At 46.7% G+C, this 22,942-nt stretch overlaps 1 pseudogene; it reads right to left on the reverse strand.

Annotated features, from left to right (window-relative positions):
• Nucleotides 1-21,456: 21,456 nt before the first annotated feature.
• On the reverse strand, nt 21,457-22,485 carry LOC140903404 (E3 ubiquitin-protein ligase RNF167 pseudogene; annotated as a pseudogene).
• Between the last annotated feature and the right edge of the window lie 457 nt (nt 22,486-22,942).

The raw sequence follows: 22,942 nt of genomic DNA on the forward strand, positions 1-22,942 counted from the left end.
TTGTTTTCTGTCAACTCTGTCATCTTGTATTGTGATGTTAGCAAATTGTTCTGAATCTGCCTAGAGGGTCAAATCCTTTCATCTCATCTGCTCTGTGCAGTTTCTATGACAGCTGCCACTTTGGTAGCTAAATGCTGAAGAGTTTTACTTCGGTTTTATTCGGTATCCAGGTACAACTTTTGTTGCCTTGAGAAAGGATGTCAGAGGCCGAGACGGACACATCTTGCATAAATCCCTCTGTGAACGGTGTATGAACTTTTTTAAGTCGGCAAAATCCCCTTAAGTGAGATTTAAATGGGGATTGGCCCAGCACAGAGGTGTATTTTACCCTCCAGGCACAAGTATTTACCTGCTCACCAATGTACAATTGCATATGTAGGCCCTCCCTTATCACACTCACATGCAAAACCCAGGTTAATATTTCCCCTGTGATTAGCACGATGGATACATCACCGTGCAGGCTGGGTTTAGTGTCCGTCGTCAGCTGGGCAAGAATATTAGTGAATGGATTCAGACAGTGCCATTGGACGGCCTGCGTGTCATGTACTGCTGCATAGGGTTTGACTGGGTGGCTGAGAATGGGGATTGCTGCTATACAGCATACAGACGCTAGTGCATCATTCATACTGGCATAGCTGTGAGGCCAAGGTAGATGTTACCGTGCAAATCCTGTTTGCACTGCTGTATGGTAGAGATGGTTGTTATATGTTTGTTAGGTAATGGGATATTTCTAACATACGATCATTTTCACGGGTGCTTTTGTTGTCGGTGCATTGATTGGGAAATGATCCTGGATTAATCCAGTGAAATCCAGCACCATGCACAAGCAATCGTGCGGGCAAAAGACCTATCTGGCTTTAAGATTAAACTCAGTAAGTTTATGGAGGAGATGGTATGATAGGATAACATGATTTTGGCAATTAATTGATCTTTAAATATTCATGGTAAATAGGCCCAATGGCCTGTGGTGGGATGTTAGATGGGGTGGGATCTGAGTTACGACAGAGAATTCTTTCCTGGGTGTCTGGCTGGTGAATCTTGCCCACATGCTCAGGGTTCAGCTGATCACCATATTTGGGGTCGGGAAGGAATTTTCCTCTAAGGCAGATTGGAAGAGGCCCTGGAGGTTTTTTGCCTTCCTCTGTAGCATGGGGGTCACTTGCTGGAGGATCCTCTGCTCCTGGACTTCTTTAAACCATGATTTGAAGACTTCAATAGCTCAGACATAGGTGAGAGGTTTATCGTAGGAGTGGGTGAGTGAGATTCTGTGGCCTGCATTGTGCAGGAGGTCAGACTAGATGATCATAATGGTCCCTTCTGACCTTAATATCTATGAATCTTTGAAACATGGACCTAACAAACCCCACATTTCTTTTCTATTACTGCAAGATGCTTTATTGAATCACACTGATGCTCATACATCCTGCAATCTATCTTCCCAATCGTAGCCTAGTGAAGAGATGGCCCTGGGCTGAAATGCAACCGCTGGGGTACAATCAAAACACAACCATGCAACTCATAGCACCAACAGAATGCCACTTGGTAAATGGGTACCCTAATTTGTCTTGTATTCCGAAGAGGCTACAAAGAGCCCTGCCTGAGTTTGCCCCATATATTGTTCAATCAGCATTCAACAGTGCTGCCATCTCACAAAGGGAGAAACAACACGGAAATTTGAGAAGGAGCTGGAGATACAAGGGAAGCAGTGAGTAGGAAAACATGCTGTTTCTTAATTGAGCCGGAGGTGGTGGGGGAAGACAGATGACAGAGCCTGCAGCTCTTAGCTTAGGAGAGCTCCGAGGGATCTATCTCTTTCTCTCTCTGCATCAGGTGGGAGTTTGGGTGCCGCCTCTCATTGACTGTCATGCAGGAATGATGGATTGATAGGCAAGTACAAGAGCAAAAGCACGATATGTGTATATATTGCCTTTGCCTCCCCCCTGCACTGCACATCTTAGGCAGTGTGAGGAGTCATCTCTTGTGCTATGGGGGTTGGGTTTTTTTACAAGATCCCACCCTCTTCATTTACCCTGAGCAAAGGAACTGGCATGTGGAACAAAGGGCCGGCGGTGACAAATGTGCTGGGCATGTGTGGGCACAGAGGGGCTTCTCGTGTGTCTTTGTTCACTAGCCAGCTAAAAGCCAAACTCTTTGGGAGTTGGCTTTGGGGTAAGGGGGAAGAGTATCTTAAAGGTCTGATTCTGTTCTTACTCCTACAGGTGTAAATCAGGAGTAACTCTATTGAAGTTTCAGAGTGGTAGCCGTGTTAGTCTGTATCAGCAAAAAACAATGAGGAGTCCTTGTGGCAACTTAGAGACTAACAAATTTATTAGGGCATAAGCTTTCGTGGGTACGCTAGGGTGAGAGGCCCTCGTTTTGTTGCAAGGCCATGGTATTAAATGAACTTCTCTTCACTTTGCAACAGCAGATGCTGCTACTCTTCGCTACTCTTTCTTTACACATACAGATGCATGCATTGTCTCTCTTCTACAACTGGGCGGGGGTGGGGGGGAATGAGACATGCATGAGGTGGGACTCTGAATTCTCTCAGTCTTGGTGCTACACCACCTTGTTGTTTGCAGACTAAAACCACTGAGCCAGTGTGAGAGAGGGGCAGAGAGGAGTCTTCTGTGCTTCTCAGTTGCACAGCTGTTTCCCTCAGTTTGGCAATTGGCAGCGGGGGCGGGGAGAATGAAGTAAGGAAATGAATTTTGCCCTAGTGAGATGACTTGCCTGGATAGGTATGGTGGTTTAGTGGGTTAGATGCCAAACTATGAGCTACTAATCCTGACTTTTAATCCTAGTACTAGATGACCTTGGGTGAGTCTCAGTTTATGTCTACACTGCAAATCAGATATGTGACTGCATCACCTATAGATATACCTGAGCTAGCTTTGCTCTAGCTAGATTTGATACCATGGCAGCATGGGCTAGCACACACAAGTCCAGGGTCGCAGGTGGACTTGTGCAGCCCATGCTGCTGCTGCTTTGGTGCTATTGTCATTCAAGATAGTCTAGAGCTTGCTAGATCAAAGCTAGGTCCGGTATGTTTACGCGTGCTCCATTCACACTTTGGATTGCAGCGTGAGTCACAATTTCTGCTTCTGTAAAATGAGGATAGTTGTTGCGGTTCAAATACAAGACAGAACAAGGCTTTAAGCAAGCAAGCAGGCTGGTCTGCCAACGGGCTGGTCTCCTGTCAGCTTTCCACCCTCTCTTTTATTCTTTCTCTCCCCCCGCGCATTACATACTCCAACAGATAAAAGGAATACACTGGCTTTGTTTAATATTCTTATTTACCAATATCTATCTACCGCATTCCTTGCTCTCGGGCCTTGAGCCCAGTCCTGGGAGGCTTCCCACGGTTCATGTCATCTGGGCAAGATTCCAAGGTTCATGCCCTTGAGAGGAGCCGTGTGTGCACTGCTCCTACACAACACTCCGGTGTGCCCTGAATGTTGCCAAGTGCATGAACCTTGCATGAATGCTACAGATAGTGATAGTTACCTAGTTCATAACATTTGGCTTTGGAGTGGGAGAGATGGGACTAGCACTTTAAAAGCCCTTTTTACCAACTCTGGATTAATCCACTTGAGCAGTCAGTATGGATGCAGATAGCATACATATCTAATTGTATCTCTCTCCTCCACTGCCCATATGCCACTTGTATTCTTAGGCCTCGAGGCCACTATGGGATCTGTGTCGGTGGTCCCTTTTGCCCCTGGACAGCTCCACTGAAGTCAATGGGACTCCACCCAGGTATAGAAGTCTGCCCGCTCTGTTGTGATTGCAAGCTCAGACCTGATGAGGGTATTGGCTTGGTTACAGTTAAGCAAATGTGGAAATCTTTGCAGGAATGAAGCCTTAGATTGTAAACTCTTTGAGGGAGGAAGCATGTCTTCATATATTTGTACAGCATGTAGCTTAATTGGGCCTAATCCAGATTGGAGCCCCTGGGCACTATTGTAGTACAAATATTTAATAAATACATTGCTAATGTAAAACCTGTGAGATTTTTGGATGAAAGAGGATCTAGAAGTGTAAAGTGCTGGTTAAGAACTAATGCTCAATTCTGCACTCCATCCTAGGTCCATTTAACAATGGAAGAGAGTCCACCTTCATGGGGAATTCTCCACTGGCTATCTGCGGCCACTTTAAGTGTTGCACTGCTTTCATGGTGGAAGGTGGCCTTAGCAAACCAGTGAATCCAGGCCTTGTTCAAATAAATAAATAAATAAATAAATCTATAGATATAGCTGGCAACCCGCATGTTAGATGCAATCACATCTGAGTGGGCAAACATGGTCCTTGCCCCAAAACATCTCTCTCTCTCTTTTTCTCTGTGTCATATGCATATAAAATATTTCTCTTCCATACTCAGTGACAAAGGTTGTCTCTCAGATGCATCTGATTTTAAAACATAACCTCACCGAATTGTCATCATCTAGAGCTGGGCATGAAATGATTTTCCCAGTCTGTGAGAATTTTTGAGATTTTGCAAATTTCTCCTGTCTTGACTTGCAACAAAAAGTCAAAATCTCAAAAAAATTTGAGAACCAATAATTTGAAATTTGTGTGTGTGTGATTCGGTTAATTGAAACGTTTTGTTTCAAATTTGATCTCTTTTTCTGTTTTAACTATTTTTTGTAATGAAAATTAACTAAAATTTCAAACCAAAAAGTCATTTTGAACTGAAAAATGAATCTTTCCATTTCGAGAATGCCAAAACAAGAAGGGTTTCTTCAGGTATGTTAGCAACAAGAAGAAAGCCAAGGAAAGTGTGGGCCCCTTTCTGAATGCGGGAGGCAACCTAGTGACAGAGGATGTGGAAAAAGCTAATGTACTCAATGCTTTTTTGCCTCTGTCTTCATGAACAAGGTCAGCCCCCAGACTGCTGCACTGGGCAGCACAGCATGGAGAGGAGGTGACCAGCCCTCTGTGGAGAAAGAAGTGGTTCGGGACTATTTAGAAAAGCTGGATGAGCACAAGTTCACGGGGCCAGATGCACTGCATCCGAGAGTGCTAAAGGAGTTGGCGGATGTGATTGCAGAGCCATTGGCCATTATCTTTGAAAACTCATGGCGATCGGGGGAAGTCCCGGACGACTGGAAAAAGGCTAATGTAGTGCCCATCTTTAAAAAAGGGAAGAAGGAGGATCCTGGGAACTACAGGCCAGTCAGCCTCACCTCAGTCCCTGGAAAAATCATGGAGCAGGTCCTCAAGGAATCAATTCTGAAGCACTTAGAGGAGAGGAAAGTGATCAGGAACTGTCAGCATGGATTCACCAAGGGCAAGTCATGCCTGACTAATCTAATTGCCTTCTATGATGAGATAACTGTCTCTGTGGATGAGGGGAAAGCAGTGGACGTGTTGTTCCTTGACTTCAGCAAAGCTTTTGACACGGTCTCCCACAGTATTCTTGCCAGCAAGTTAAAGAAGTATGGGCTGGATGAATGGACTATAAGGTGGCTAGAAAGTTGGCTAGATTGTCGGGCTCAACGGGTAGTGATCAATGGCTCCATGTCTAGTTGGCAGCCGGTATCAAGTGGAGTGCCCCAAGGGTCGGTCCTGGGGCCGGTTTTGTTCAATATCTTCATCAATGATCTGGAGGATGGTGTGGATTGTACGCTCAGCAAGTTTGCAGATGACACTAAACTGGGAGGAGAGGTAGATACACTGGAGGGTAGGGATAGGATACAGAGGGCCCTAGACAAATTAGAGGATTGGGCCAAAAGAAATCTGATGAGGTTCAGCAAGGACAAGTGCAGAGTCCTGCACTTAGGACGGAAGAATCCCATGCACCGCTACAGATGAGGGACCGAATGGCTCGGCAGCAGTTCTGCAGAAAAGGACCTAGGGGTTACAGTGGACGAGAAGCTGGGTCTGAGTCAACAGTGTGCCCTTGTGGCCAAGAAGGCCAATGGCATTTTGGGATGTATAAGTAGGGGCATTGCCAGCAGATCGAGGGACGTGATCATTCCCCTCTATTCGACATTGGTGAGGCCTCATCTGGAGTACTGTGTCCAGTTTTGGGCCCCACACTACAAGAAGGATGTGGAAAAATTGGAAAGAGTCCAGCAGAGGGCAACAAAAATGATTAGGGGACTGGAACACATGACTTATGAGGGGAGGCTGAGGGAACTGGAATTGTTTAGTCTGCGGAAGAGAAGAATGAGGGGGGATTTGATAGCTGATTTCAACTACCTGAAAGGTGGTTCCAAAGAGGATGAATCTAGACTGTTCTCAGTGGTAGCAGATGACAGAACAGGGAGTAATGGTCTCAAGTTGCAGTGGGGAAGGTTTAGGTTGGATATGAGGAAAAACTTTTTCAGTAGGAGGGTGGTGAAACACTGGAATGCGTTACCTAGGGAGGTGGTGGAATCTCCTTCCTTAGAAGTTTTTAAGGTCAGGCATGACAAAGCCCTGGCTGGGATGATTTAGTTGGGGATTGGTCCTGCCTTGAGCAGGGGGTTGGACTAGATGACCTCCTGAGGTCCCTTCCAACCCTGATATTCTATGATTCTATGAAAACATCCCGTTTCAACAAGTTCTAAACTTCTTTTCTTCCAAAAAATTTTCGAGTTGGAAGATTTCTCCAAACAGACACTTTCCGTTAAACAGTTTTGGTTTTGGGACTAATTAGCATTTTCTGACAAAGAAACATTTAATTGGAAAATTCCCAGCCGGCACTACTTTCATCTGCTTCTCAGGGTGTTTTGCTACCTTTGCTGATCACAGGAAGAACTTTATACGTAAGCCCCATGTGAGTGGGAACCAAAGTGCTAAGCCAAAAACCTGGCTTGTTGAGAAAGTAAGGGACTACTTTCAGAGAGCAAGACTGAGATCTGTGAGCCTGTCATAACCTGTGAAAGGTGGTAGAGACAAATTTACTTTTAACGCTTTCACTGCTGGTTGCAATGTGCAGTCCAAAGTTCCCATCCACAGGGATGCCCTGCATACAGAGGGACATGCACCTTTTGTGTTCAAAGGTACCCGGTGAGTTAGTCCATCTGTAATATACCTATGCAGGGAGGAGCAGTACATCTGCTTTTTCAGCCTGTGCTTTGATCTCCTGGCTATTCCCTCCCCCGTCTCCTGTCTCCCCTCCTCCCCATGCCCCCTTCTTCCTTTAATTACATTGTAGAAAAGTCTCACAACTCAGCGATTCAAGGTGGCATTTGAGAGAAATGATTCCCTTTAGCATTGATGACAGCTAATTTGTGTAAAGTTTAATTACAGCTAGCATTAATTAACTGGCAGTGTGTTGCGATACTAAAGCGAGACCATCTGTTCTTAACACCGCCTCCCCCAAATTTCAACCCCTAATAATTTTGTTGCTGTGGAGGTTGTTACATTGGACACAATGCAACTGCCGCCACTCTAGGAGGAGTTCATCCTTCACTTTATATAGAGGGCCAAATGCCATGGATGATTCCTGGAGCTGCTATCACATAGCAATCAGCGTTTGATAACATGGATTCGTTACACTTCTTACAGTCCTCTCCAATGTTAATTCAGGAAAGTTCTCCTGCAGTATCATCCATCATGTATTATCCATTTGTTTGTATGCTTGGGTGGGATTCTCTTTAATTGTCTTACACTGTTTGGACACAAGCAGTAGATGAACCGCCAAAGATCTATATAGTTTACTTAACTGTGCACTGCACCTTTATATCTCAGACTTGGTCTACAGAGACAGACAGCCATTTTGTGTTCAGCTGAGTGCAGACTGTTACAGAAGAGACACATCTGACCCTATCTGTGATGCTCCCTTTGCAAGACCCGGCATAGAGGGCATGCAAGATGTGGGCCTGTAGCACACAGAGCTTCAGGGATTCTAGCATGCAGGGACAAAACTAGTCCTAGGAGTTGTTTACACTGGAAATCCAGGCACTTGAAGAGCTGCACCGGTGCAGATCTCTAGTGTAGACATGGCTTATACCAGTGCAAATCACACTGCACAGATAGTGTCTACTCTAGGGGGTCTCACTCCCCATTACTCTGAATCTTGTGCAGCCAGCCTGGGACAGGCTGGTGCATATTGTAGTAGCCAGGGGCTGAAATAATCTAATATCTGGAGGGTGCAAAAGTGGCATCAATGTGACTTTGCCCCCTTTCTCTTGGGGGTTGCATTTCGTAGAGATGCAGCACAAAATCCAATCCTGGGATAGCTCTTTTGGTGCAGATCCCTTGGTCCTGATTCTCCATTGTCTGTGCAAAAGGGAATCAGAATGGTGGTATTTTACACCCACTTTACAGTGATGTAAATGGCTGCCCAAGATCCAGAGTAATGGGAAATCAGGTCCCCTATTATTATTATTTTATTAGACACAGTGCAGCATGGTTTACACTCGAGTAAGTCACATCTTCACTAGAGATTTGCACTGGTGCAGCTATCCTTGTAGTGGGACTAATTTTGTCTCGTAACATGGGCTCAAGACACAAAATTTGTATTCGGATTTCAAAACTCTCCAGTGTTTGGGTAGATTGTGGATTCAGAGCTACAAAGGTAGGGACCAGATCAAAACTTCTGCTCAGCAGCTAAATTCAGGTTCTGGGGCACTCCAAAGGTGACTGAGGTTTGTTTTGGTTGGGGACAGTTTCTAATTATAAAGAAGCCGCTCATTTCTCTAGCGCAGAGGAATTATTCTTGGATTCTAGCTTCTCCATTCAAGTCACCCACTTTTTAGTCATTTTCTTTCTTCCTAGCTTTTAAGTTTTATTTTGTTTTCTGCAATTTCTTTAAGGCTCAGTCCTACCCTCTCTTGTGCTGTGTCCGGGTACAAGCATGTGTGTGTGAGAGGGGAAGATGAGGGTAAGGAACCTTTTCTACCCCCTTCAATCAGAAAAGTACAATTCTTCTGTAACATTCAAGACCCCATTCGTGAGCTGGCCTGGGCACCACATCCCTGGCTTGTATGATCCACTGGCTGGAGGCATATTTAGCCCCCACTGCGGTTTGCACACAGGCTGCTCTCTAATTACGATGCAATGGGCTAAGAAGAACAAACAAAATCTAGCCCTCCTCCCCACCAGTGCGGGTGAAACAGAGAAGGGGGCCAAGCTGTTTAAGCCAACCTCCCTCCCCCAATAAATAAACCCTGTCTAACCGCAGAGTACAGCTGCTTTGATCTTTTCATCTACATCCAGCATAAAATAAAAACATGCCCAGCAGAGAGAGAATCCAGACCCCCAGGCTCCTGGCCAAGCCCCCAGCTTGAGGGCTTTGAACTGTGTTACGTGGCTGCTGGTGGGAGGGAATTCCTCTGGTCAGAATAATCTCTCCCACCTCATCCCAGCTGCTGGCTTTCAGAACCTGACAGGGTTTAATAGATCCCAGCATCCCGAACTATGAGGGAGATTGGGCCTCAAGCTCTGCTTGCAGCTCTGGGATGTACCTGATGGGGGCTTCTTAATGTTTCTTGTGCAGGATCTGGGATGCCTTGCTGGGTCATTCTCCTACCTGCCCCACAGGTGCAGAAGTTCTGGCTGTTGCTGGTGGAATTTCTGATTCCCCAGGGACTGGCCCTGCTCCTGGGGGTTCATTTACCGTTGGCCCACCTGGCTGGCTGGGGCCTGCTGTGGGGCCTTCTCTCTGAACAAGCGCTCTGCAAATGTAGCCTGCTGTTCAGTGCTTGTTATGTATCCCCTGCTAGGAGTGACTGGGCCACAGCAGGTCAGAGTCTACGGCAGCTTCCCACTCAAGGAGTTGCTCCTTTGGCTCATCCTTTTAGTGCAGGGGTTCAATTCCCAGTGACAATCCGTGATGACAGCCATTGTGCCTATTACTATTTAACAATAACAGTCGCTGGGACTCCACTTCGCACACCAAGCAGGGTTACCTTAATCCCTGCCCTGCATCCAACAGGAGCTACATGAATCTGAATCCTAACCTTTTACACACACACATATACCCAGAGAGAGTCTGGACTATGCATTAAAATCGGGAATTCCAGCTGCAAAGTACCTGTTCAGCTCCGCCAGTGGTGGGAGCTCCGGCCAAAGTACCGAAGTCTATTACCTCCAGGGTTGGACGGCACAGTGGCAAAAACACCAATGGCCAAATGGAGGCCTACCTGGGCCAGCATTCCCACTGGGTGAGTTGAACTGCTAGTAGCAACCATGGGAAGATTTTGTCAAAGAAGCATAATGCTGATGTAGCTCTCAAAAAATAATCTGCTTCCACCCTAGGTCATTAGCTATCATTTAGCCTTGCACTACACGCTTAATCTTTCCCAGAAGACACTCCTACTTGCTTCTTAATCATTTTTGGGGCTCTTTCCTCAACTCCTTCCACTTTGTTTACATTGTTCTGGTAGCGAGATGTCCAGAATAAAACACAGCATCCCAGTTGCTTCTCTCTTGGCTTGGTCCACTGTAGATTCCCTAGATGTATTACACAATGCTTCCCCAAGCTGGGAGAAGGAAAGGCACTTTGGATCCAACTCTGCAACGGTCAGGAGAGCCTGGTTACAACCCATTTCCAGTTAGCCCATTTTGGGGGACTGTGGTTACGTTTCCACATGTAGGAGCTGTGTAACATGGTCAGGACAGCTGTTTCACAGAAGTTGCGACTGTGTCTCCAACTACTCTATAAAAATAACTAGAAATTGGAGTTAAAACTGGCAATGGGGGGGAAAGGTCATTTATTTTCCTATTTTGTTTTTTCCCCTGATTAAAAATATTGACAAATTTGATCTGAATTTGAAAAATTACAACCAGATCTGAAGATAATGATGTTTAAATAGGACCGTGCAGCCAGTCAGTGTCGTAACTCATTTTGGTTTTGCCAATGAGGACAGAATAAATCAGACACTACCCAGGTTATAATCAAATTAGGGAACCATGCTTTACTCCTGGGAGATAGCCAGGGTGAAATGCTGGCTCCAGTTAAGTCAATGGGAGGTTCACTATTGACGCCAGTGCGGCCAGGATTTCACCAAGTTGTCGAAAATGGAGCATTTTTGCACGTTAAGTACCATTCTCAGCTCCGTCATGCTGAGTGTCCGCGGGCAGGTCTAGAGGCGGCTGTGTACTTTTTCTGCTTGCCCGGCTGCCAGTAAATCTGTTACATTTATTCTAAGTCGAGATGGTCAGGAGTTTTTAGGTAAAAACATTTATTTGGGCAAAGCATGCCGATTTCTCGAAATGGAAACACTTTGGTTTTGACCAAAATTTTGTCAGGAAGGTTTTTCAGGTCCAGGATCAAATTTCTGCAGGAAAATCCCAGAACAGTTAATAGCCCAATGGGCAGGCTACTTCCATGGAAATTCAGGGACCCATGTTCAAATCCCTACTCTGCCTGATTTGGAGCAGTAACCTGGCCCTGGGTTTCCCATCTCCCAGGTGAGTGCCTTAGCTGCTGGGTTTTTGGCTGTTCTAGGATCTCAATCTTTCTCATGTTTTGTCATGAAACATTTCTAAAGGTCAAGATTTTCATTCCGACATGGAATGAAAACAAAGATTGAAACTTTGAAAGTTTTTGTGAGATGGAATTCTCGTTTTCCAGCCAGCCCTAGGTCTATGCACAGGCTGGCTTTTAATGTCCTAATGCAGGAATGATCTAGTTTGTACCTTACAATGAATACTTCTTCCATTGTCCCACAATGCACTGGTAACTCCCACAAACCAGTATAACAACTGTGTTGGGCAAATACAGTTGCAGTGCTTTGCTATACTGCTGTGCATAGCCATAGGGAATCAACACAACTGAAATAAGATTGCTGGTGTGGGTGCCACAAACCAACGACACATGCGCCAGCCCTATCTTGATTACATACAGTGCAATTCTCCATTGGAGAGGAGGCTACACAGGCCCAGATGCCTTCTGGTGTTGAAGGAAATATCAGCCAGAGGGTACCACTTCCTTGGCTTTACTCCTAATAACTCCCCACCTTTCTGCCCCTGCTTAAAGGTTAGTGAGCATCAGACTCCAGCAAGAGGTGTCCCTTCATTAGAACTCAGCGAGGCTCTCCCAGCCAAGGCATCGGGGTGAGGTGATTGTGAGAAGAATTCTGGCAATTGAGAGTGTTAATTAAACACACGCTCACTGGTGTATTAGGTGCTTTTATGTGAAACAGCCTAGCAGAAGGTTGTATTTCTACATTAACTGTGTCTTGTTATTACTGTAATAAGTAGGAGCTGCAGAGATGGAGGAGGAAAGGCAGGTACAGCTGCCGTGCAGGTTAATGACAGAGGAAGAGCTCAGCTAAGCAGGCTTTATAGCAGACGGAATGAATAGGACAGGGGGATTGGGTTCTGATTCTGGCTACTCCATTGAATCACTGTGTGTGGCTTTGGGTCAGTCACTCAAATACTCTGAGCTTCGGTTCACCCAGCTGTGAAATGGGGGTAGATAATACTCCCCTCTCTGGGGTATAATTAATGTGCATAAGGCACTTTGAAGTTGTAAAGCACTATGTGAGTGCTAGGTATTATTACTGCCATGAACTGGGTAGTGTGTAAGTGTCACCACTGCCCCCTGTTGGACAGAACCAGAACTAATCTACTCTGTGTCATAATCCCCATACTTCTCGCTGATCAGAGATTCTCCTTTAGTTCAACTGGTTTATGGAGCACAGGGAATCTGAGTTCTGTCCCTGCTGCTCTTATGGAGTTCTGAAAGGCCACAGCAAGCAGCATAGTGACACATGTGGAGTCCTAAGGTTGTCACAGGGTTGATAACATTAATGTAGAAAAATACTGCACCCAGTAAAAATGTGCAGGGTTAGAGGAAGACACTTGCAGACACAAGAACCAAATCTGGCTGGCTTACTTTACCATGTTAACTGTGTTATTGAGCTCTGCAAAGACAAGGCGGAACATGGAGTTTGAATGAACTGTGCAATAGAAAATACAGCTGGATTGTGAGACAACCACAGACGCAAAACATGGGGAGGGAGGGTGGGTGGGATGAGACAGACCGAAAGAGCAGGCTGGATCAGGGGAGATAGAGCCTTGTTGGCAGAGAACTCAGAGAAACCCAAACGTATAACCTTTGCATAGCTTCCAGTGCTTCTGCAGTCTTGCAGAGGAATGGTTTTGCTCCATGAGGAGGAGAGGGAGAGGGAGTGAGACATTGTTTTTTGTATGATGGTAGCCCCAGCTGAGATTAGGACCCCTTTGTGCTAGGTGCTGTACATAGATACAGTGAAGGTCCCCACCCCAAAGAGCCTGCAGTCTAAACAGACAAGACCACAAACTGTGAGAGAAAGGAAAGATTTGTTCTATCCATTTTACCCATGGGGATCAGAGATACTGAGAGATTCAGTGACTCACCCAAGGTCACACAGGGCAGAGCCAGAAACTAAATGCAGCTCTTCAAAGTCCCAGTCCAATGCCTTAACCATTAGGACACTCTCTTTTTCATAGGGCCAGATCCTTGGTTACATGGCTGTAAATCCAGAGGAAACCTGACAGAAGTTGGTGGGAGTTGAGTGCGCTCAGCACCTTTGAAAATCAGGCCTTTGGTGTCTCAAGTTTGAAAATATTAGGCTTTAACCTCTTGTCTGCCTCAGTTTTTCCACCTGGAAAATGGGGATGATATTTACCTAGTTCAGAGCTGCTCAGATTTAATTTCCTTGTACAAAGGCTTTGAGATCCTCAGATTGAAAGGGCTTGCTTAGAACAACTGAGTGCTAAAGGCCTGAGCCAAACCCAAGTGACAGTCTTTCCACTGACGTCAATGAACTAAAGGTCAGGCCCTGCGTTTCAAGGAATAAAAGTCAGTATCACCACTACTTATAGATTCATTGATAAAACCCTAAACTGAGCTTAACATACTAGATAGGTAGGATATGAATTAGCAAATTCTCACACTCAATGGTGATCATTGCTAGGACAAAGCTGGAAGCATTTCCATTTTCACAGGGATCTTGGAATCGATGTGACACGTTTTTCTTAAATTCTATGCACCCCCCCTCCCATTTTTCACACATTAAAGCTGCTTTGGGCATGCCCAGCATCAAACAGGCATGGAGAAGGCAGCTCCTGCACCTGCTAATGAGGGCAGGCTGCTGTTTCAAAGCTCCGAGCCCCTGGCCAGGCGGGAGGGTTTCCCACACCATTCAGAACGGTGATGGCTGCACCCTGGGGCTGTTAGCTCAGTGGAAAATATCGGCAGGCCACTGTGTTCCTTTTGTGTGTCAGTCTGATTTGGGGCAAGCTGTCGTTGTGCCCTAAAAACAGCAGGAGCAGGGACGAAGGTGGGCCAAGCCATGATGGCTCAAAGCCATGGGAAAGCTGTGGAGCTGATACCTTGCGGGCCCCAGCAGTCCCTCTGCCAGCTGCAGCATGAACTGTACTGTGTGTACTGTACTCCTGGCCTGGGAGACTGACCGAAGGGTCAGTCCCTTTCCAGGACTGCGGGACTCCAAGCTGCAATGCCCCTCACAGGAGGGAAGAGACAGGGCTCGGCTGTATTTCACGCAAATGGGATTTGTTACGGAGGCTGCCTGCTGGACGCAGACAAATCCCGGGGGTCTCTCTGGCTCTTGAGCCCCGCAGCCTGTGCTGCCTGGGGTCACCACACAGGGTCTCCCTAAATCCTGGCCTGGATTTTGCCATCTTGGGAGGCACTGCTGAATATGGCCTGGATATGTTGCTGGGCACCCAAGGCTGCCTGACGCGGCTGAGGTGAAAATTTTACGTGGATCCCCCTTTTTACTCTTCTGCGGCTGCCAAGCTGTTCTGTCTCCCCGCTGGTCTGGGGTCCCCTGGAGGAGCGCTCTTTGTGCACTGTGCTGGCTGCCTCCCCGATGACCAAGCTGTCGGTGGCACCCGGGCTCGGGGATGAAAATAAATTCACTTGACTTTGAAGAAGTCGCTCTTGCCCTTTTTTGGAGTGAGACCAACGCTCAGCGGCCCCCCTCGTGGGCTCGGTCAGGACATCGGCAGGGTCAGGGCTGGGGATATGCACGAGGCACCCCCTCGCCTGTGCTGGTTTTTCTTTTTTGGGTGGCCGGGAAGCAGCATCAGGATAGCAAGTCCCACCCCAAGGGACTTGGTACTGCCGCCCCCAGGGCACTGATGTACTTGAGTCACAAACCCACAGCACTGGATCTCAGTCTGCCCAGCTGTCTAAGGAAACTTCCCCTTGCATTTGCCACAGCAGACTCCTGTCTCTTCTGCTGCCTGCCAGATGGCTTCAGAGCCCCAGAGAGGGGAATGATGTCACAGGCCCTGGTAATGACCCAGCAGTGCTGTGTCCTCCCCCCTTCTTCCCCCCAGTGTACTGCTGGGAATGTTCTCGAGCCCACTTCATTCACAAAGCGGATGTACTTGCCTCTGCTTGTAAGCGTCTGATTAAATGTGGGAGGTGCCCACTGGCTGACCCTGGGAGGACGCCAGCCCAATGGAGATAAAAGGCTTTTCAGAGCGTGGATTCCATGTGGGTTTTGAACTCTTTCCCGGTACCTGGGAAAGGAGGGTTCTCTTATCTATGACTGCTCTGGAGACCGGGCAAGCTGAGCGGGACTGCAAGCTGAATGGATGCCAGACGGGAAGAAAGAGTCCAAGAGCGTTCTGGCCAGCCTAGCACACCACGTACTTTACCTAATGAGATTCCCCTACCCCAGCAGAGTCTGAAAGGCAGAGCTGCGGGGGAAGCCTGCAGCAAGAGAGAGGAAGAGAGCTCAGGGCTGCCAATAGGGGTGGGTTGCATGGGCTACTGTCGCCTCTCCACCAGCTGGGACAGTTTTGGCCTCTTGTAGGATGTGCCCGCCCCACGTGTTTAGGGAACAGCCGCCAAAGGCACCAGAATGTCTAGCACCAGCCCTGGCAAAGAGCCTCCCTGACGTGTTTTCAAAATCGACGTCTTTTCCCCCTGCGGGGGCTGGCCAATCCCAAATCCTGTTGGGAACTTAAAACGGAATCATGTCATTTCACCTAGAACTGCTGCAGGGATGCACTGTCCAGAAGGCAGAGGGAAATCTTCTGGGGTAGGCCACTTGTCTTCACTTTCAAGGGCCATCCTGGCCTATTTCCCCCCCACCACCCATCATCTCTCCAGATGTTGACTCCTGCCTCTGATCCAGCCAGGGTGCAGCCTACATCGTCCATTTGTTACATTTTCAAACAAGCACCTTCGTGCTTTCCCTCTGCTTTCCTTTCCCCCTGCGCCCCCCTTATCCACCCCAGGCCAATGCATGGGAAGAGCTCCCAGTCAGCATCCACAAAGCCACATTGTCCTCCTGGAAATCCCTTCTTAAAACTCCCCTTTTCTGTGATGCCTTCAAGAAAAATTGGCAATGGTTAGCTGAGAGCACTGGCCATCCACCTGACCAATATAGGTCCCTCGTTTCCTTGTGCTCCCTGCCTGTCTGTTGTCTCTTGTCTAGACTGTAAGCTCTTTGGGGGCAGGGACCGTCTTTTTCCTCTGTATTTGTACAGTACCAAGCACTGTGGGGTCCTGGTCCATGATTGCATCTCCTAGGTGTTACCATAATACACCTAATAAATAATAACAACGCTGTAACTTCTTGGCCTTAAGAATGCCGATCAACCTAACTTGTCCGAGGTACTAGATGCACTGTATATCCATTGTGACAGGTTTCAGAGTAGCAGCCGTGTTAGTCTGTATTCGTAAAAAGAAAAGGAGTACTTGTGGCACCTTAGAGACTAACAAATTTATCTGAGCTACAGCTCACTTCATCGGATGCATTCAGTGGAAAATACTGTATTTTCCACTGAATGCATCCGATGAAGTGAGCTGTAGCTCACGAAAGCTTATGCTCAAATAAATGTGTTTGTCTCTAAGGTGCCACAAGTACTCCTTTTCTTTTTGTATATCCATTGTTAGTGGTGGATTAGAGAAATTCTGTTGGCTCAAGTTCTGTGTTGGGTTCTAGCCCTCCTATCCAGGGAGGAAATGCGTTCATGTTTCGGGACATGGGCCAAACACTAAGTAATGGGGTTAGAAAGAAAGTTTCTGGGGGGACAGATTGTTCCATAATTGTCCATGGTGGCGTTTCTTGCCTTAGTTAGCCCTGGCCATGGCTGGAGGCAAGATGCTGGCGTGGATAGATCATTGAGCTGATCTGGTACGGAGGATCTTGAATGGGAAAAGAGTAGTCGCGACTGTGGAGGTTTGAGGATAACCTTGAAGAGTAGGGAGCATAGTGGCTGAGAAAATGAAGGTGCTAAAGTATTAACATCTCCCAGAAAGCTAAACAATGGAACTTGGAATTGCCTTTTTTTCCCCCCTCAGTGCAAGGAGGAGGCAGCTGGAATGATGGGGAATGTAATAAATGATTACCTGGCTTTGAGCTAGCAGCTGGGTGAATGCTCTCATCCCACGCTGTCTATGTTCATGCACTCCTGTCATCTGCTTATGAGGGCTAATGGAAATGAAACGACCTGAGTCCGGATTTCCAGGTGTGGATCTGTTTTGCCAAATGTAGTTCTTAACACGCTGTCACGGGGCTAGAAAGGAGAAGCCCTGGAACCCAATCCCTCCATTGAAGTCAATGGAATTACAGCCAGATCCTTGGGCAAGCAGGAAACAGTTTGTTTGAACTCTTGTAGCAAAGAAACATGGCATCATTGAGGCATCAGGAATCCTTCACCTTGGAGAGGCATGAGAAATGCATGGCTTTTGTCTGAGAATGAAATTTCTCTGACACTGGCTGTGATGAATTGTTTTGCAGTGTCTGTGCCCTGGGCTGCAAGGACCTTGGGCGAGGAGTGGGGGCGGGCATGGCATTTTGCCTTTCAGTCCTTTTAAAGACTTGAATAAATGTTTACACAATGACACTTCTTAGGCGCTGCACACCTGCTCTAATTAAAAGCAATTTGTTTCCTGGAGCTCTTTATTATTCCTGCCGTGGGAGCCCCTGTTGCTTTCTCAGAGGCAAGACTCCAACTAATCTCCGTCCAATTCTGCCTGCACACTGCTCCTGCTTTTCCAGCAAAAGCCCCCAAGACAGGACGGTAAATAATCTTTAAGGCCACATTGGGAAGGGAAGCTAGGAAGGTTCAGTAAAATACTTGGGCTATATGTCTCCTCCGTAAGGGGGTGAAGGCTAAAAGGAATAGCTTGTCAGTAACAGTTCCTTGTGATTGTGTCTCCTTCCACGGAGAATCCCTGAAAGTTTAAGAAATATTTGATCAGGAAAAAAAATCCCTTTGAAGAGGAAACCAATGAATTCTGCCCATGGTCTGTGCAAGCGTTTACTAGGGAGAAGGTTATGGAGCTGTGTATTAGCCTCCTCCCCTTTGTATTTAAAGACAGCAGGTGGGCTTAGTATTAGCCTGACTCTGTAACACTCCCACTGATTTGAGTGGGAGCAAAGTTAGGGTGGTGTGCGTGCTTCTGGAAATCCCACCCAGCATAGGGTGGAAGCGAACACGGTTTGGGCAATTCCCAGTGCTCCTCCTCCTACAAAAGGCTGAGTACCACCTGCATGGGGCGGACCATTCTCAGCGCCCATTGGGCACCAGTTCACCGTTTGCTTGTGTGGTCATGTAGCCCAGTGTGGCATGGATGCAAAACTCTACCATTCTGAGTGGTTAGCATTTTCCACTCCTTTTGATTTTGCAAGGTTGAAGGGAAAGATGTACTGAGCTCATTGACTTCAGCAAGAATGGAGGAGAGCCAGGGAGTGACCAGATTTTCCATTTCGTGGCGAATTCTGCCCTTCCAAAAATTTTTTCCAGTCTGAAACAGAATGAATAAAAACAAGCAAATGAAAAAGAAAGTTTTCTGAAAAAAAGTTTGTTTCGGGTCAATCAAAATATTTCCTTTTGATTTTGACCTTTAAAAATGTTTAAAATAATTTTTTATTAAAAAAAAACCAATGAATTTTGTTTTGAAAAGTCATTTCAAAAAATGAAAAATCAAAACATTCCATTCTGAAAAAGTCAAAACCGGATGATGTTTCTACATTATCAAAGCACTTTGCGGGTTTTTTTTAAAATGAAACTTCATCAAAACTGACACCTTTTTCAAAACATGTAGATGAAAATGGTATTTTTTGTTGAAGAACCATTTGGACAAAAATGTTTTGACCAGCTCAAGAGTTGAGGGTGCTTAGCAACTGGCAGGAGGCATTCAGTGCCTTGCAAGACCAGCCCCAGTCACTCAATACGACTTGCAACCTAGCTTTTGGGGTTGACTATCATCGCAGTACAGCTTGGCCCCTCTAGGTGAGGCATAGCATGGTGAAAAGGCTCATCACAGAATGGATACAAAGCTTGAATTCTCTGCCCATAGTAAGAAGTAGCTCAAAGTTGTAAATTCTTGAGGCAGGAGTGTAAGAAGCCAAGAATCAGATGAGCATGGAGGCTTAATGGAAAGAGAATCAGTGCTGATGTGCATTGATGAAGCAAATGCGGGGAAGTTCAGCTGCTTGGAATGGTGTGAGGCAAGGGACAGCTGACTGCAAACTAACACAGTATTTAGAAGGCAATGTTCATAAGAGAGGTCAGGTTTTGTACAGGCTTTTATGTATGTTTCATTGACCAAAGCCAAAGCATCTCTTATTCTAATTAAATGCATGTCATTCAGCCAGCGCCACTGCTGTGACGGATGCTGGCAATTAAATCAACAGTATGTCTCTCCTTTTTATATTCATCCTTTTGCTCGGCAATCCTTATCAGAGCCGAAGTGGTGGGTACTTAAGGTCATTTTTTGCTTTGGGAGACATTCAAAGCAGAATAAAGCCAGAGCTAATAGTTAACAGGTTTTTCAAATTTGATGGGGAAAATGATTGGAGTCCCTCCCATTCAGACCTGAAGTCTTCTAGAGTGGCCCTCAGTGGAGAATTCCAATCTTCCTTCAAGTGATTTTCTTTCCCTTAATCAAGATCTTCATCTTGTGATTTCCAACAAGATTTGCAACCTGCCTCAAATCTCCCCATTCCATTCTACATAATGACCTTTAATTTAGATCCCCAGACTGTCCCCGTTACGTGCCTAGAAGGAAGTGGTTCTCCTTCAATCCCATCATGGAGACGGGCTGAAATTAGCAGGACCTTGTCAAGATGGCTTTCTAATTTGTTTTGATTAAGTCAAATTGTGCTGCAGCAGCAAATTTGTAGTGTAATAAGGACAAACGCTCTGAGGGATAAATTTTACTGTAGAAGGTGGAATCTTGATCTTGTAAGATCTTTGAGGGGAAAAAATATATAATGGAAGCAGAAAGATGATGAAGCTTAATCATTTAAAGAGGTATATTAAATGCAGCATTTGCACAGTGGGAATTCAAACCATGTTGATAAATCATTTTAAACAAGCCCTGTGCCTGCTAATGGTGAGCTGGCTTGATAACGCAGTGAGTTGGTCTGTCTATCCATGTAAACGTTCTGTTGAAGGATGGTAACAAAATCAAGCAGGACTCCAGTTAATCAGGGCAGTTAGGCCAACTGGGTTGGCTTTTCCCCACGCTTGTGGTATGTAGACAGAGATAGAGACAATTTAAATACAAAAGATGCATAGATCCTTGTACTCAGATGGTAGAAACCAAGATGGCTCCAATAAAGTCTATGAAGCCACACTGATTTACAACAGCAGAAAATTTAGGTCAGCAGAAGAACAAAAGGAAGAATGATTGCGAAAGAAGCACAGTGAGAGACAAATAAACAGGGAACCTTGGGCATGTCACTTCCCGTCTCTTTGCCTCTGTTTCCCCACATCTAAAATGGGGATAATGATACTGAACTTCCAAGGTAAAATCCTTTGAGATCTATGGTTGGAAAGGACCCCAGTAATTGTTATCATTATTACCATGAGAGTGCAAAGTATAATTAATATTAATAATAAATCTTTTGTTGTTTATTATTATTATTGTCCTTGTTCTTTGTTGTTAATAGTTTTTTGGTCCATTTGAGGAGTTGCAGTAGGAGATGGTGGTGGGCTATCTAAACAGAGATGCTCACAGTAATGGGGTGATTTCTGATGCATTTTATTTTCACCCAATCTAACAAGTTTTTACATCTTGCCAGCTGATCTCATTTAACCAAACCCAAACTGGTGCTAGAAATTACCCAGAAAAATCTGTGTGAAATAAACAACCTGCAGAGTGTGAGGCATGTGCGGGAAGACGGTTGTTAGGGAGAACTTGAGGAAAAGCAGAGGATCTGGAGGTGGCTTCAAGCCACTCTTCCTCATCGTTTGACAGCTGATATTGCAGGCCACTGCTGGATGTTCTGGTAGCCAGACCTGGTGTGACTCCAGTTGACTTCAGCAGAGTTTCACCTTCCTAAAACCAGCTTGGATTCAACCTGCTGCCCAAGATAAGCAGAGCAAAGGAAGTGCATTCGGTGTTCCACTGCTCATCGCCGTCTGCCTCCGCTGCTCTTCCCTTCCCATGTCTTTCTGGGTCCATGCTGAGCTAAAATGATTCCCAATAAACTTTGGCCAGAGCTAGAGTGGAGAGGGAGGATGGAAGGGGAAGCTGAGAGTATGGGGGAGTCTGCGTTTGGCAGAACTATGTTAGTCAGATTTTGGTTTGGCCGTCCATTACTGCCGCTCCCTGTTGTGTCCATCTTCCTCCTCCTCCTGGCTGCCCTCATCCCCCTCCTCCTCTATACATCCCTCTATGTACAAGTCAGGACTTTCTGCTGCCACAGTCACCCTCTGCATGCAGAGAGGGCAGGTCTTATTCCAGGTCTGGGTTAAGAGCCATTGGTCTATGCATTTGCTGTGATAGGCATGGGAGCAAGACAGGATCTTCAGCATGTCTCCCTTTTCATATGTCTCCAGGCAGATGGCACATTCTGTGTACTTGGTGCCTCTGTTAAACGTGTTGGTGGGGGACTTCTTCCCCTGCTCCTCTCTTCGTGGGTTCCTCCTCTTCCTCCAGATGTGGTACCCCATTATGTATTTCACAATGAGCAGGATGCCTGTCACTGCGGCCACCAGGATGCTAATTGCCCTGCAGACTGGAAGAATCGGGACATGGGAGCAGTGTCCCAGCAGCTGCAGCCGGCACCTGCAAGCACGCGGGCAGGCGTTCCTGGCATCCTCCTCCCAGGCGAAGTGATAGTATTCAGGGACAAGGATGACGTGAGCTCCTTCCTCAGAGCGGCAAACCTTTCTCAAGAGCTCGGAGGTTGCTTCCCCAGTGAAGACAGAAGGTATCTCGATCCGCTGCCCAATCTCTTCCATGCCAATTGCCATATCCACAAGGGCTTGTGAGTTCACGTTGTGCACGATGGCAGCTCGGTACCCGGCTTGCTGAGCATGTCGGACCTTGGCACCAAAAGTGCAGTCGTAGCGGCGGATGAGCACAATGAAGGCCATGGAGGAGTTGCGGGGTGCTGGCGGGCTTTCGATAGGGTGACAGGCGTTGGCAGGCATTGCCTCGATCAGATAACCTGTCAGTCCCTTGCTGGGGAGTGGAGGCCCAAAGAGTGCAGGGAGAGCACTGAAATCTTGGCTGGTGGAGTTACGGTTGTAAATTGCACGGATAAAGGCTTTGCCGTTCGGCACCAGGAAGAGCAGGACTACAGTGGCCATATGGAAAGGAGACGGGAGCAGTGGCCGCATGCTGGTTGCTAGTGGAGAACTCTCTGTACCGGTGCTGGCTTGGGTCTTGTCTAAGAGGAATCTCTGGCTTCAGAGGCCTTTATGGGGAACAGTGGACTGAAGGTGACTACTGGATCTTCCATGTGTCAGAACAGACTGGACCCTTCCCGCCGGGCAGTGATAGCAGCAGGACTCGACAAGATGTAGTGGGTGTTGGGTTATACCCAAGCCTTCAAGCTTCTGGTTGCAGCTTCCTTTGCTTGTCAAGCTGGTCTGTTTGCTCCCAACTGATTCTTAGCTTCTGCTTCCAGCTGCCAAGCAACCTTCCAGAACCTTCTCCCCAGGTCCTTATGACCTCACTGCCCAGCTGTCCTGCAGCTGCGGACATTTCTCCTTTCTCTCTCCCTGGTGACTCTTCTCCTGGGCAGGCTGGAGTCACCTCCACCTTTGCCCTCTGTGCCTGCTATCCCCTCTTGCC

Source organism: Lepidochelys kempii, chromosome 25, assembly GCF_965140265.1.
Source record: "Lepidochelys kempii isolate rLepKem1 chromosome 25, rLepKem1.hap2, whole genome shotgun sequence".
Classification (NCBI taxonomy): Eukaryota; Metazoa; Chordata; order Testudines; family Cheloniidae; genus Lepidochelys; species Lepidochelys kempii.